The sequence below is a fragment of the Amyelois transitella genome, chromosome 13 (genome assembly GCF_032362555.1).
Source record: "Amyelois transitella isolate CPQ chromosome 13, ilAmyTran1.1, whole genome shotgun sequence".
NCBI classification, from domain to species: domain Eukaryota; kingdom Metazoa; phylum Arthropoda; class Insecta; order Lepidoptera; family Pyralidae; genus Amyelois; species Amyelois transitella.
In genome coordinates, this window is record NC_083516.1 from 9,555,420 (window position 1) to 9,568,860 (window position 13,441).

The 13,441-nt window shown below is 33.4% G+C and overlaps 1 protein-coding gene across 2 annotated transcripts in view; it reads right to left on the reverse strand.

The window, feature by feature from the left end:
• The window catches only part of LOC106132887 (RING finger protein nhl-1), a 70,018-nt gene extending 57,855 nt beyond the window's left edge, over positions 1-12,163 (reverse strand). Inside the window, exons 1-2 of one of the 2 annotated variants that reach the window (XM_013332449.2) lie at positions 12,125-12,163; positions 10,796-10,869 (exon numbers count right to left, since the gene is read on the reverse strand). The gene's annotated coding sequence lies outside the window, so the exon portion shown is untranslated. The remainder of the gene's footprint in view (positions 1-10,795; positions 10,870-12,124) is intronic. The other variant, XM_060947307.1, reaches the window with a different exon arrangement.
• Positions 12,164-13,441: the final 1,278 nt, after the last annotated feature.

The following is a 13,441-nucleotide window of genomic DNA, read 5'->3' on the forward strand; positions in this document are numbered from 1 at the left end:
GCTAGTCATTATGATGTTTATTTAATTTGAAAATAGGCTTCTATTAAACGGCAAGCATTGAATGGAAGAACCATTCTTACATAACTATTAATTGACTAGTTTAAACCGCCATGATTTTTGCTACATCTATCTATATGAAGCGAATTTAACGCAATCTACAAAAAAGCGACAAAATTATCACCTCTCATAAAGAGTGCCGTGTGGTTCCCGGCACCAATAGGTAAAAGAATAGGACCACTCCATCTCTTTCCTATGGATGTTGTCAAAGGCGACTAAGGGATGGGCTTATGAACTTGTGATTCTTCTTTAAGGCTAGCAACCTGTCACTATTTGAATCTCAAGTTAATATATAAAATCTAAAGCATAATACCTCGTAACTGACCTGTTGTTAACCCTTGCCTCAATTTTGTATGCGATCCTCTAAATGTCAGGCTAGCTGGAACAGATCCCACTTAGGGATAAGCCCGCCTTTGTACTGTACCTACGGTTTTATATTGGTAATGCACTTCTTTATTAAACTATAAAGCATTTATTTACTTTACATTGATTAGACAGAGAGTGAGATTTACTCGAAAGTCTGTAATATGAATTCGTAGATAGAATAGTGAGCCAATCTCAAGTTTCGTGTGGTTCCCGGCACCAATGAAAAATTAGAATACTCGTAGGACTACTCATCTCCTTCCACATGGATGTCGTAAAAGGAGACTTAGGGATAGGCTTATAAACTTGCTTTTAAACAGCTGAGCGTGGCCTATCAGTCTTTTCCAGGCTGTTGGCTCGCTCTACCCCGCAAGGGATATAGACGTTTATATGTATTGATTATATGTATGTATCAAGTTCAATGAACTCTGAGATCTGAAACGTGGCAAATGAAACACCAAGTTCTCAACTCGCATCCGAGCGCACAAATCATATTATCCAGTTAGCACTAAATGTTGTTACATTCTCGTTCTGTTAACTTCTCAATTTCATATACGAGCTGCAATTATAGTGTATTTGTTTAAAAAAAATATATTTAGGTACATACATACATATATCTGCCGTGTGGTTCCCGGCACCAATACAAAAAAGAATAGGACCACTCCATCTCTTTCCTACGGATGTCGTAAAAGGCGACTAAGGGATAGGCTTACAAACTTGGGATTCTTTTTTTAGCCGATGGGTTAGCAACCTGTCACTATTTGTATCTCAATTCTATCATTAAGCCAAATAGCTGAACGTGGCCATTCAGTTTTTTCAAGACTGTTGGCTCTGTCTACCCCGCAAGGGATATAGACGTGACAATATGTATGTATGTTTGTAAGTATAGCACTAAGAAACAAGCGAAGCCGTGCGGCGAATGCTAAAGCTCATTACTTCTTTTGAAAACTGGCAACAATACTGCAGTCTCTAGAAATTTCCGACAATTTGGCAAGTAACTTTTTTATTTATTTATTCGTATATTTAAAAAAAATGCAGTACAAGTAAGAGAAAAAAGCTTTTTTGTTATCCGAGATTTAATTTTAAATTCCTTAAAGAATTGTAATTTTGAAAACGTTCATACAAATGTCATGAAGTAAGCAACTGAACTAATTCAATCACTTTAGAATATTTACAGGTAATCGCATTCCTTAAAAAATATAAAAAAGTGAGAACAAAATATAAATCAGTAAATACTCGTCCTACCTCGTCGTACCCAGAAGCTTTTTATTTACATTGAGACATACAGGATATACATATATAAGGGTAGACAAAACCCAATATTTTCGAAGCGAGAGTATCTAAGACCACGCTTGTATATTATAAGCATAATTATAATATAGGATTTATTACACAGATTAAGCTAGCTTCAAATTAAATTATAGACTTGCATAACGCGAAACTGTTTAAGAACACAATATTTCATGACACAACTATTAGCTAACAAACAATGCAAAGAAAATCATTAACAATCTTATGTATTTCCATTTTTACTTTATAAAAAAATTCAAATTTAATTTAACAGAATAAACATCTTATAACTAGGTATTAGAGTCTTTTTTTAGACAATTCAAACGTTGTGAAACTAAGTAACAAAATCTTTAAAAGAAAATGCCCAAAGGGATCTTCAAAAAACTGAGGGAAAAAAAACTAAAAACGCCTTTAAAAAACTACGCACTAAAAAAAGGAGCGGAACCTTTTTTGAAGAAAGTAAAAAAGGCACTAAAGAGTTGAGCAAAGGTGTGAAAGTGCTGCGGATTTCCTACGCCCGCTAATTGCCCACTCAAAGAGCTGTCAGCACAGACATATGTCCCACTAGATAACGCCTGTGTAAGTTGTTACAGTGAATTACATTTTTTTTTAAGTAATGAATGAATGAAAGATTAATTTAACAACTCATACCCATAGTAAAAGAGATAGTGGTCATATGGTTATATTCAAATTAATTAGCGCGCATATGTTCGTATCCTATCGCCAACTACAATGACTCTTTGTTGAATTTCCTTTTGAGCTTGTCACAACTGATAACCAATTCATGCTCTTACGGCGAGAGAAAATATCGTGAGGATATCTAAATATTCCGCTGATTTATTGAATATTTCTGAGGTCAGAAGTGGAGTCTCGTAATAATGTGAAACCCAATCAATGATCATAGTGCCTAACGCGTATCGAGCTTCACAGCAAAGTGGTCAGGATGCAACTGAGTCTAACGCCTACTGGAAGAGCAAAAATCGGGGTAAACAGAGAAAATAGGTCCATTGGTCAATCACTCTGGAGGTTTGCTCCGCAAATTAGCGAAATCGCAATTAAACACTTGACGTATCTAGCTAGATCTATCTCTGTGGTAGTCAAGGTTTAAGACACCTAAAGTTGTACTTACACACGTAACGAAGCATTGTTTCAGCACTAGAGCCAGAATTTTAGAGTTGGCGACGAAACAAAGTCTAAAATGCTCTTTTATTACGCGACAATAAAAGTTGATTGATATTCCATGCTATTTAACTACTTACTTAATTTGCAAGCTTTAGCACCAATCTTCACTCCAATGGAAATTTCTACAAAAATGGAAGGGAACGAAGGAGGCCTATATTGAAAATTTTATTGACTTTTTTTTTATCATAGTTATATATTTGTTTTCATTGCAAGAAGTATACTTGCAAACACATAAGTCGTTATTTAAGAGGTAGTAATATGATTTTTTTTAAATACTTACACCAAATTACTTGTAAACAAAAGTCACATCATCTATTGCAAAGTCGGGTAAAAACCAACGCATTTTCAAGATAACAAAAACTGTAGTACACAAAACAGGTATTTCGACGCGGTAAGTTCAGTTGAATGGGGAACTTTGCAAAGATTTACATTTGTGAGAGCATAAAATATGACTTGTTTTGTTCTATGTACTTGCATTGTTTGAATTTCACATTTTATACTTTTGAAATCCTACTAATATTATAAATGCGAAAGTTTGTAAGTACCTATGTCAGTATGGATGTTTGTTACTCTTTCACGCAAAAACTACTGAAGCGATTACGATTAAATTTGGTATGTAGGTAGCTGAAGACCCAGAATAACATATACATACATACATATGATCATATGCCAACAGTCTTGAAAAGACTGAATGGCCACGTTCAGCTATTTGGCTTAACGAGAGAATTGAGATTCAACTAGTGACAGGTTGCTAGCCCATCGCCTAAAAAAAATCCCAAGTTTGTTAGCATATCCCTTAGTCGCCTTTAACGACATCTATGGGAAAGAGATGGAGTGGTCCCATTCTTTTTTGTACTGGTGCTGAGAACCACACGGCTCTAATAATAGGGCTTAATAATAGGGTCCCGTTTTTACCTTTAAGATACGGAATCCTAAAAGTCCTTGGTCTATTTTTACAATCTACCTCAATACGTGCTTAGTACAATAACCATTATCATAAATTAACACAAACAAAGACCACGGCTCCGCTGCCTATCAATCGAGTCTCTGGAGAGCCTTAAAAGCTTTCCCTGAAAAAAAAAAAAGAGTTTCCATCGCTTATTAAAAACCGCGCGGAGCTATTCCGTTACTCCCATTTTGTGGGGAAACTTTTTAGTTTCAGATTTTTTTTTATACCTGTGTGTATTACAGCTTTAAAGTATGTTTTAGTATCAGGATGGCATTCTCCGTTTATTCGTTAGTATTTCCTACCGTGGTTAGGTATTCAATACTCTTTTCTAAGTTATGCAATATTTAGTGTAATAAGCATAGGACCACCCTATCTCTTTCCCATGAATGTCGTAAAAGGCGACTAAGGGATAGGCTTATTAAGTTGTGATTCTTCCTTTAGGTGACAGGCTAGCAACCTGTCACTATTTGAATCTCAATTCTATCTATTATAAATATTCTTGGCTTAATGCCAAGCAGCCGATCGTGGCCTATTAGTCTATTTAAGACTGTCGGCTCTGTCTACCCCGCAAGTGATAAAGACGTGACGTGACGTATGTATGTATGTTCATGGTTTTGTATTTAATAACGAACACCCTGGCGATTGTATATTGTGACAATTAGATTCAAAATAAACTTGAGAATAGAAAAAAAAAATAGTCTTTTTTGAATCGCAACGTCATCCAATTAAACTGCCTCGTTCGAGATAAACACGCGTGATATGTGCATGCATTAAGTTAAATTTTTACGGCCTCTGTGGCGCAGCGGTAGTACGATTGTCTGTGACACCGGAGGTCCTGGGTTCGAATACCGGCCAGGGTATGATGCGGAAAGAACTGTCTCAGATTGACCTGGGTTTTGGATGTTTAACTATATGTATAAGTATTTATTATAAAATATAGTATCGTTGAGTTAGTATCTCGTAACACAAGTTTCGAAATTACTTCGAGGCTAACTTAATCTGTGTAATTTGTCCCGTATATATTTATTTATTTACTAGAGCGGGGAATCAATCCGGCAGGAACTCTGAGATAAAAAGTAGCCTATATGTTATTCTGGGTCTTCAGCTATCTACATACCAAATTTCATCGTAATCGGGTCAGTAAATTTTGCGTGAAAGAGTAACAAACATCCATATTGACATCCTGACATACTCACAAACTTTCGAATTTATAATATTACTAGAGGCCGCCCGCGACTTCGTCCGCATGGAAACCCTATCAATCCCGCGGGAACTCTGGGATAAAAAGTAGCCTATGTGTTATTCTGGGTCTTCAGCTACCTACATACCAAATTTCATGGTAATCGGTTCAGTAGTTTTTGCGTGAAAGAGTAACAAACATCCATACAAACTTTCGCCTTTATAATAGTAGTAGGATTTAAATAAATATCTTAAACATTTTATCTACACAGTTAAAGTTAACAGAATCGCCCCTTAACAAGTGACAAGGTTTGCTATGTAAGGAATTTTAATGCGACCTAAACTGTCTCTCCGAAAGCCATTAGTGTTCGTCTTCTACGCCATAACAGACGTGCGTTTGTTGTATGTATGTATGTATGTACGTATGAGGAGTGCCTACGATAATGAATGGTTAGTTACAATGACTATGTGAAATTAAGTTTTACGCCGAATTATATTAAATAGCTATACATAATTAGTATTATGATTTACGGCAATTTAGATTCTCTTTGCCGTGTGCCGTGTGGTTCCCGGCAGTGCCGTGTGGGTCCCGGCACCAATACAAAAAAAGAATAAATAAGAATAGGACCACTCCATCTCTTTCCCATGGATGCCGTAAAAGGCGACTAAGGGATCGGCTTACAAACTTGGGATTCTTTTTAGGCGATGGACTAGCAATCTGTCACAATTGGAATCTCAATTCTATCATTAAACCAAATAGCTGAACGTGGCCATTCAGTCTTTTCAAGGCTCTGTCTTCCCCGCAAGGGATATAGACGTAACCATATGTATGTTTGTATGTAGATTCTCTTTTCATCTTTTTTTTATGGATATTATAAAAAAATTATTTAATTAATTTAGTTTTCACTGGCTTTATCTGTTTTCACTGTGAGCCTTTTCAAGACTGTTGGCTCTGTCTACCCCTTAGTATTGATCTATACCCATAAAAAATATAAACATATAAAAGTATTTCCATGTTCCGTTTATTTTTGTACAATCAAAACAAACTATGACGTATTGTGGTAATAAAATTTTATGCATACCATTGAAAATATTATGCAGTTACACATAATGATTGTGTATTTTACAGTATTGCATATTCAGTTTATGACGTTAGACGCGAAATTAAATTAAATTGTATGAAGGTTAATAATTATCAGAATATAATTGGAATAAAATTATGTAGGGAATAGTTTGCGGGGTAGACAGAGCCTACAGTCTTGAAAAGACTGAAAGGCCACACTCAGCTGTATTGCCAATGAGAGAATTGATATTCAAATGGTGACAGGTTGCTAGCCCATCACCTACAAGAAGAATCAAAAGTTAATTAGCATTTCCCTTGATCGTCTTTTACGACATCCATTGGAAATATTTGGAATGATTCTATTCCAAAGCCGAGAACCACACGGCATTGAAATAGGTACATATCATATCGCGTGTTTATTCTTTTTGATGGGATTGAAATTCAGAGATAGGACGATAGGCGTCCTTAATAAAGAATATTAAGTTCATTTAATTTATTGACTATTACAATCTGCGTAGGAAGAAAAAAAAAGAAAAATAATTGAAATGAACAAGTGTAAAAATATCAAAGGTCAAAAATACTAGGAGTAAATATCAGCCTTAATGTTATCCCGCACCAAAATTAGCTTGTAAATCAATCATGTGGGTATTTTTACACGATAACCTTTAGCGGAGTCAAAAATATACTGCTTCAATAACTAAGGTCGTTGAATTAGAAATACCTAACCTAATATAATAACATCTTGAAATTACTCAATTTATAATATTATCAACTAAGTAATGAATTTGCATCTCTCTTCCAAGGATGACGTAAAGGCGACTAAGATATAGGCTTATAAACTTGGGATTCTTCTTTTAGGCGATGGGCTAGCAACATGTCACTATATGGATCTTAATTCTATCATTAAGCCAAATAGCTGAACGTGGCCTGTTAGTCTTTTGAAGACAGTTGGTTCTGTCAACCTCGCATGGGATACAGTCGTGATTAAATGTATGTAAATAGTGAACTTAATGATTACAAACTAAAACTACCAATAAAAGAAAAAAGAAGAAGATATATCACAACTATATCACTTGCGGGCTGGACAGAGCCAACAGTCCCAAAAGGTCAAGTTTAGCTGTTTGGCTTAATGATACAATTATTATTCAGATATTGACAGGATCTACAATTTACCAAAGAATTACTAGAACCACCATTTTGGTATAAAATAAAAGGTTCCATTAGTACTTTTTTCATAATAGGTAGTAGTAAAGTATATGATATGAATAGAAAAAAGCAATATTTAAATAGTATGCTAAATAACCTAAACTACCTTCGTTAAAGCTTTTGCGTCTTAATAACTCTTTTCATAAATCAGATTTTTAGAAATTGCATTTGCAACAACCATTACACTCCAATTTCTGCACAGTCGTGTCAAAAGTGAATCAATAATCTATTTTTACACCGAAACCTTTGCTGTAGTCTAAAATAAACTCAATTCGCACGACATGACAGGTGGAACACGGAAGGTACTGATGCCAAGATACAATGGTTCACTGATTTAATTCTAAATTACAGGTGTTGAAACTTTAAAAAAATAAAATTATATAATATTATCGTATTGTTCCCGGCACCAATTGAAAAAAGTAATAGGACTACTCCATTTCTTTCCGTAAAAGGCGACTAGGGATAGGCTTATAAACTTGGGATTCCTGTAGGCAATGGCTAGCAACCTGTCACTTTTTGTATCTCAATTCTATCCTTAAGCCAAACAGTTGAACGTGGCATTTTTGTCTTATCGAGACTGTTGGCTCTGTCTACCCCGCAAGGGATATAGACGTCCTTAGATAGAACGTATATATATACAGTACAGTACTATCTATTATATTGGCAATATTCCCTGACACAGTGACAATTACAGTAAGAAATGCTTGTGTTATTCATAATCTGTTAAATATACAACTATTGATAGTATTTTTAGCTACCAATAGTGTTGCTCCGGAATATCTATCGATAAGTCTATATTACCATTATTGTCGAGGTCGACTGTCGATAGTTCGGCAACACTAGTTTAGTGTAAAAGACTTCATCTAAAAATATTTTCAGATTTATCAACGAATTTAAACTGCCATCTGGCCATCGTAAAACTGGGTTTTACAATGATAGGAGTAAAATAAATTTGGATTAAGATTTTATTTTTTAAATTAAAATTGAGCGTCAGTGGTCCAATCGAAATAGTGACCAGTTAATTCGAATTCAACAATGTAACAATGACTAATACTACTGTTTCGAATCTCAATTCTATCTTAAAGCCAAATAGCTGAACGTGGCCTATCAGTCCGCTCAGGACTGTTGGCTCTGTCTACCCCGCAAGGGATATAGACGTGATTATATGTATGTATGTATGTAACAATGACTATGCACATATAGTCCAAGATCCCAGAGCCGTAAGACACAACTTATTTTCTAAAGAATGGATCTTTCGATTCTCAGTAGTCTTTCATGTATTTTTAATACCTGCATGTTTGTGAGACTTGCCCGGTGACACCTGCGCAGGTACTAGGCGAGAAAGGTAACTAAAAATCACAGTTACTTAACTTAAATTTTTATGACTGATTTTTATATATATTTTATAGACTATTACTCTGAAGTCATATCAGAGAAGTCAGACGCTTTCCATGCGCCAGAACTTTTGTCAGACGCTTTAAAGCTCTATCAAAAAAAAATTAACTTAATTTATTTTTAAATGTCTGACTTTTATATATGTTATTCAGATTACTATTACAAAGTTGTATTAAATCAGTCAGACAGTTTGTAATGACCAAACACCCCTTAAACACAAGAATTACTCAGCCTCGAGTATGAGCGCGATAGCACAATGCGCATGCGCGTCAGAGTAAAATATCTAATATTTGAAAAGTACTTACTGTTTTCAATTTCATATTTTTGCATATCTATTCAAATACGATGAAATTTATAATTAAAATAATAATTAATCATTTTTAAAATAATATAATATATTGCATAATAGCTGTTGCCCGCGACGTTGTCCGCGTAAAGTTCGAGTTGAATCTTAATCATACAGACAGACAAAAAATGTAAAAAAAAAATCTCTATTTGTTTCAGTCAAAATATTAAATGTACAGACAAAATATTTTTACCGTATGATTATATGTAGTATTTTGATTTTCAGTTTTTTTAATAAATACTCAAACAACACAAAAAAAAACATTTTTAATAAAAATTAATATATATCTTGTTATTGTTGGGACTCGAACTCGGACCGCCAACTTCACAGTCTCACGCGCTAATCACTGGACCATCGAAGCCGTTGCGGTAGTGTCGAAATTAAAGTAGACTACATACATATGGTCACGTCTATATCCCTTGCGGGGTAGACAGAGCCAACAGTCTTGAAAAGACTAAATGGCCACGTTCAGCTATTTGGCTTAATGATAGAATTGAGATTCAAATAGTGATAGGTTGCTCGCCCATCGCCTAAAAAAGAATCCCAAGTTTGTAAGCCTATCCCTTAGTCGCCTTTCACTTATATTAATATGTTATAGGTTTACAATTACTATACTATTTTTTAATTGTTTATGATTTTATTTTTACGGAAAATTCTGCCAGCAACGACAATCTAACTGATGATGAGGACGATGACTTGAGTGGACAGTATAGAGATTTAATAAATGATGAAAATTCAAATGATTATTTTGATGATGAAGATCATAAAGAGACAATAAAATAATTATTCAATTGATTAATCATAATTAATTTTTTTTTATTGAAATTATTATAACAGATATATTTTTTTAAATAAAATAAAAATCATTCTTTTTGACAGGCTATTGCTACAAAAAAATTCATTTTCCCCTATTTATATGCAATATATTATATTATATTAAAAATGATTAATTATTATTTTAATTATAAATTTCATCGTATTTGAATAGATATGCAAAAATATGAAATTGAAAACAGTAAGTACTTTTCAAATATTAGAGATTTTACTCTGACGCGCATGCGCATTGTGCTATCGCGCTCATACTCGAGGCTGAGTAATTCTTGTGTTTAAGGGGTGTTTGGTCATTACAAACTGTCTGACTGATTTAATACAACTTTGTAATAGTTATCTGAATAACATATATAAAAGTCAGACATTTAAAAATAAATTAAGTTAATTTTTTTTGATAGACCTTTAAAGCGTCTGACAAAAGTTCTGGCGCATGGAAAGCGTCTGACTTCTCTGATATGACTTCAGAGTAATAGTCTATAAAATATATATAAAAATCAGTCATAAAAATTTAAGTTAAGTAACTGTGATTTTTAGTTACCTTTCTCGCCTGGTACCTGCGCAGGTGTCACCGGGCAAGTCTCACAAACATGCAGGTATTAAAAGTACATGAAAGACTACTGAGAATCGAAAGATCCATTCTTTAGAAAATAAGTTGTGTCTTACGGCTCTGGGATCTTGCTCTAATAAAATTGGTGAAGGAAAACGTCGTGAGGAAACTTGCACATTTAAGAAACTTTGACCATTCGAATCCGAGACTAAAGCCAGGAGGAAGAAGAAGAAATTATACTTTCATTCATTTATATCAATCACGTCTATATCCATTGCGGTGTAGACACAGCCTCGAAAGACTAATAAGTCACGTACTTGTTATACTTAATGATATAATCGAGATTCAAATAATTATAAGTAGGAAAAAATATTTTTGAAGGCTTACCTGGTGTTAAAAAATCCAGAGAATCTTGTTGTTTTTTACGTCTGCACTTAATTTTCACTTCCCTGGCGCCGCACCTGAAAATTAACATGTTAATTGAAAACAATGTACGTATACTCGTATAGTTTTAGAGAAAAATAGTACTAACTAATTAACCATTAGATATAATATCTTAAGACAATATAAGGCAGGCCGAATTTTAAATACAGTCACGTCCTCATCATCGTCATTCCTTGAGCAGTAGACAAAGCCAACAGTCTTGAAATAAGTTTATATGTATAAACATTTCAAAATTTCAAAACTGCTTGTTTTGGAATCCTGAAATGAAATTCTGTTATTTTTTGATTTTTGAACGTGTGTTAAAAAAATAAAAACTATAAAACCATTTTTTGTCCCCAGAATTCCAATTCCGAATTTGAAATCATTTGTAAAATACCTTTAAAAAAATAAAGCCAATACTAATATCATTGACATCTGCCAACATTGAGTGTAGAAAGTGTGCTATTTTTTTCTGTTGTCAACAGAGCAATAAAAACTGGGCCGTTTACATTGTATTGTCAGCAGCTGTTCAATGTGTAATTTTAACGACACAGTTTTTATAATAGATTTTGACAGAGTTTTCACTCAATTAGGAATTTCTAAAAGTCCTAATGAATGAATTTATAAAACTGATATGCTTAATGTCTTTTCGAGACTGTTGGCTCTGTGTTTCTCATATGGGATAAAGTCGTGAGTACGTATGTATGTATGAGCTTAATTATTTAAACATTAATTGTAAGGTTTCTTGTGAGAAAAATGCATATCTCACAATATAACTTTGTAAGCAAAATAGCAGTCCAATTTAGATAACATATTATATTAGAACTTTTTGCTCACAGTATGTGTTATTGGTCAGTAAAACCACGGACGAAAATAACTAATTAAGAAAACTCATTCTTTCCTTACACCCGTTATTTTTCCCTAATTTACATTGAAAACAATTTCATGACCATTTCATTACGAATAATTGGAATCCGATACCGTCCAATTTAAATAAAATACCGGTTCGGACGATCCTAAAATAGAAATGTCGCATTTGTGAACGAATATTCCTATATCTTATCAGAAAAATCGCCACTATCCGTCACAGTATCACTTTCACTCGAACACTGGCCACTCACACTTTTTAGACACATTTATTACTATTTTCGATTTCGAACATCATTGTTTGGATTTTGAATGTGATTCTTAACATGAATTTGAAATAACATTTTGTTAAATATATTTATTAGGATAATTTATGAGATAATTTTTTTTTTTTATAAAAAATGTTTTTTTTTATAATGAACTTACTGTGGTGCGCGCGCCTATCAGAACGATACTGCGTTAGGTGGACACTGAAATTCGTTCGCTGAAATCTATAAAAAGACGAGACACTCATAGTACTATAGTTGTCAGCGTTAGTAGCATTTAAAACATTCTTATCTAATCGTAAATTATGAATGAGACTACAGGTATTTACGTATTAAAAATAATTTTTACTAAAATAACTAATGTCAAGATGAGTCGAATATTTATTTGGGAACATTTTTGCATTTTTTTTACGAAAAGTTGTACAGATTTTCTTTTTAGAAAATATAAACATATCACGTTTCATCTTTTTTAGTAGTATACATAACCTTTTAAAAAAATATATAATTCAAATGAAGCAAACAATCACAGTTACCTATAAAAAAAAAACAACTTTGAAAGTGTAATTTCATAATTTTACATTAGTGACATTTCGATTTAATTATAATTTTAGAACACCTAAATTTCGCTTTAGAGACATAAATAAATTAAATTATTTTTAGCCAATTTTACCAGCCAGTGTTAATTCCTAATTCGAACCATGATACCGAACTCTGTTCGAAACATGATAAGTGCGAATTTCATTCCATGACCGTTCGCCAATACATCCCAGATTTGATCAAGGTAAAATTTCATATATGAATTCCGTTACAAGTTTACTGTAAGCTTTGAGCGGCGCCCCGAGAGCTTCTAAACAAAGCTTCCATTAGTGTTTCCAACTGATTAAGGAATTTCTGCGCTGTGGTACTCACCACATACTTAGCTTTTTAATAAATTTGTGATAAAGAAGTAGAATTAGATAAAGAAGAAGAAGTAAAAAGGCGGATTAAGTTAGGACATTTTATTTATTTGATATTGCTTTTATATCGAAGAGCGAAGTAATGGTGCGACAAGAAAAAATGCGGCAGTGCAGTTTGTTAGCTTCTGCACCGACGCTTTGGAAGCAGCAGTAAACTTGGTTTTTAGTAATTTATTTGACGTCAACTAATGTTATGAAACCAAAAGATATGACTATTGTTGAAAAGAATATGCCGGGATAAAATAAAATAAATACGTGTTTGTAAATCAAAATAAAACTATAGGTAATTATAAAAACTTAAATCATAAATATATTATCGTGAGTAATTCTAATTCATGACAATCATTCTGAAAATAACAAAAGAAGATCACTATTTTTCTTCAATTTATTATTTACTTTTCTATGTGGCCAATGTGCTATACAATTTTAAACAACTATTATTAAGTGATATTGAAGTGTTTCATTATCTATACTAATATTATATAGCTGGAGAGTTTGTTTGTTTGAACGCGCTTATCTCA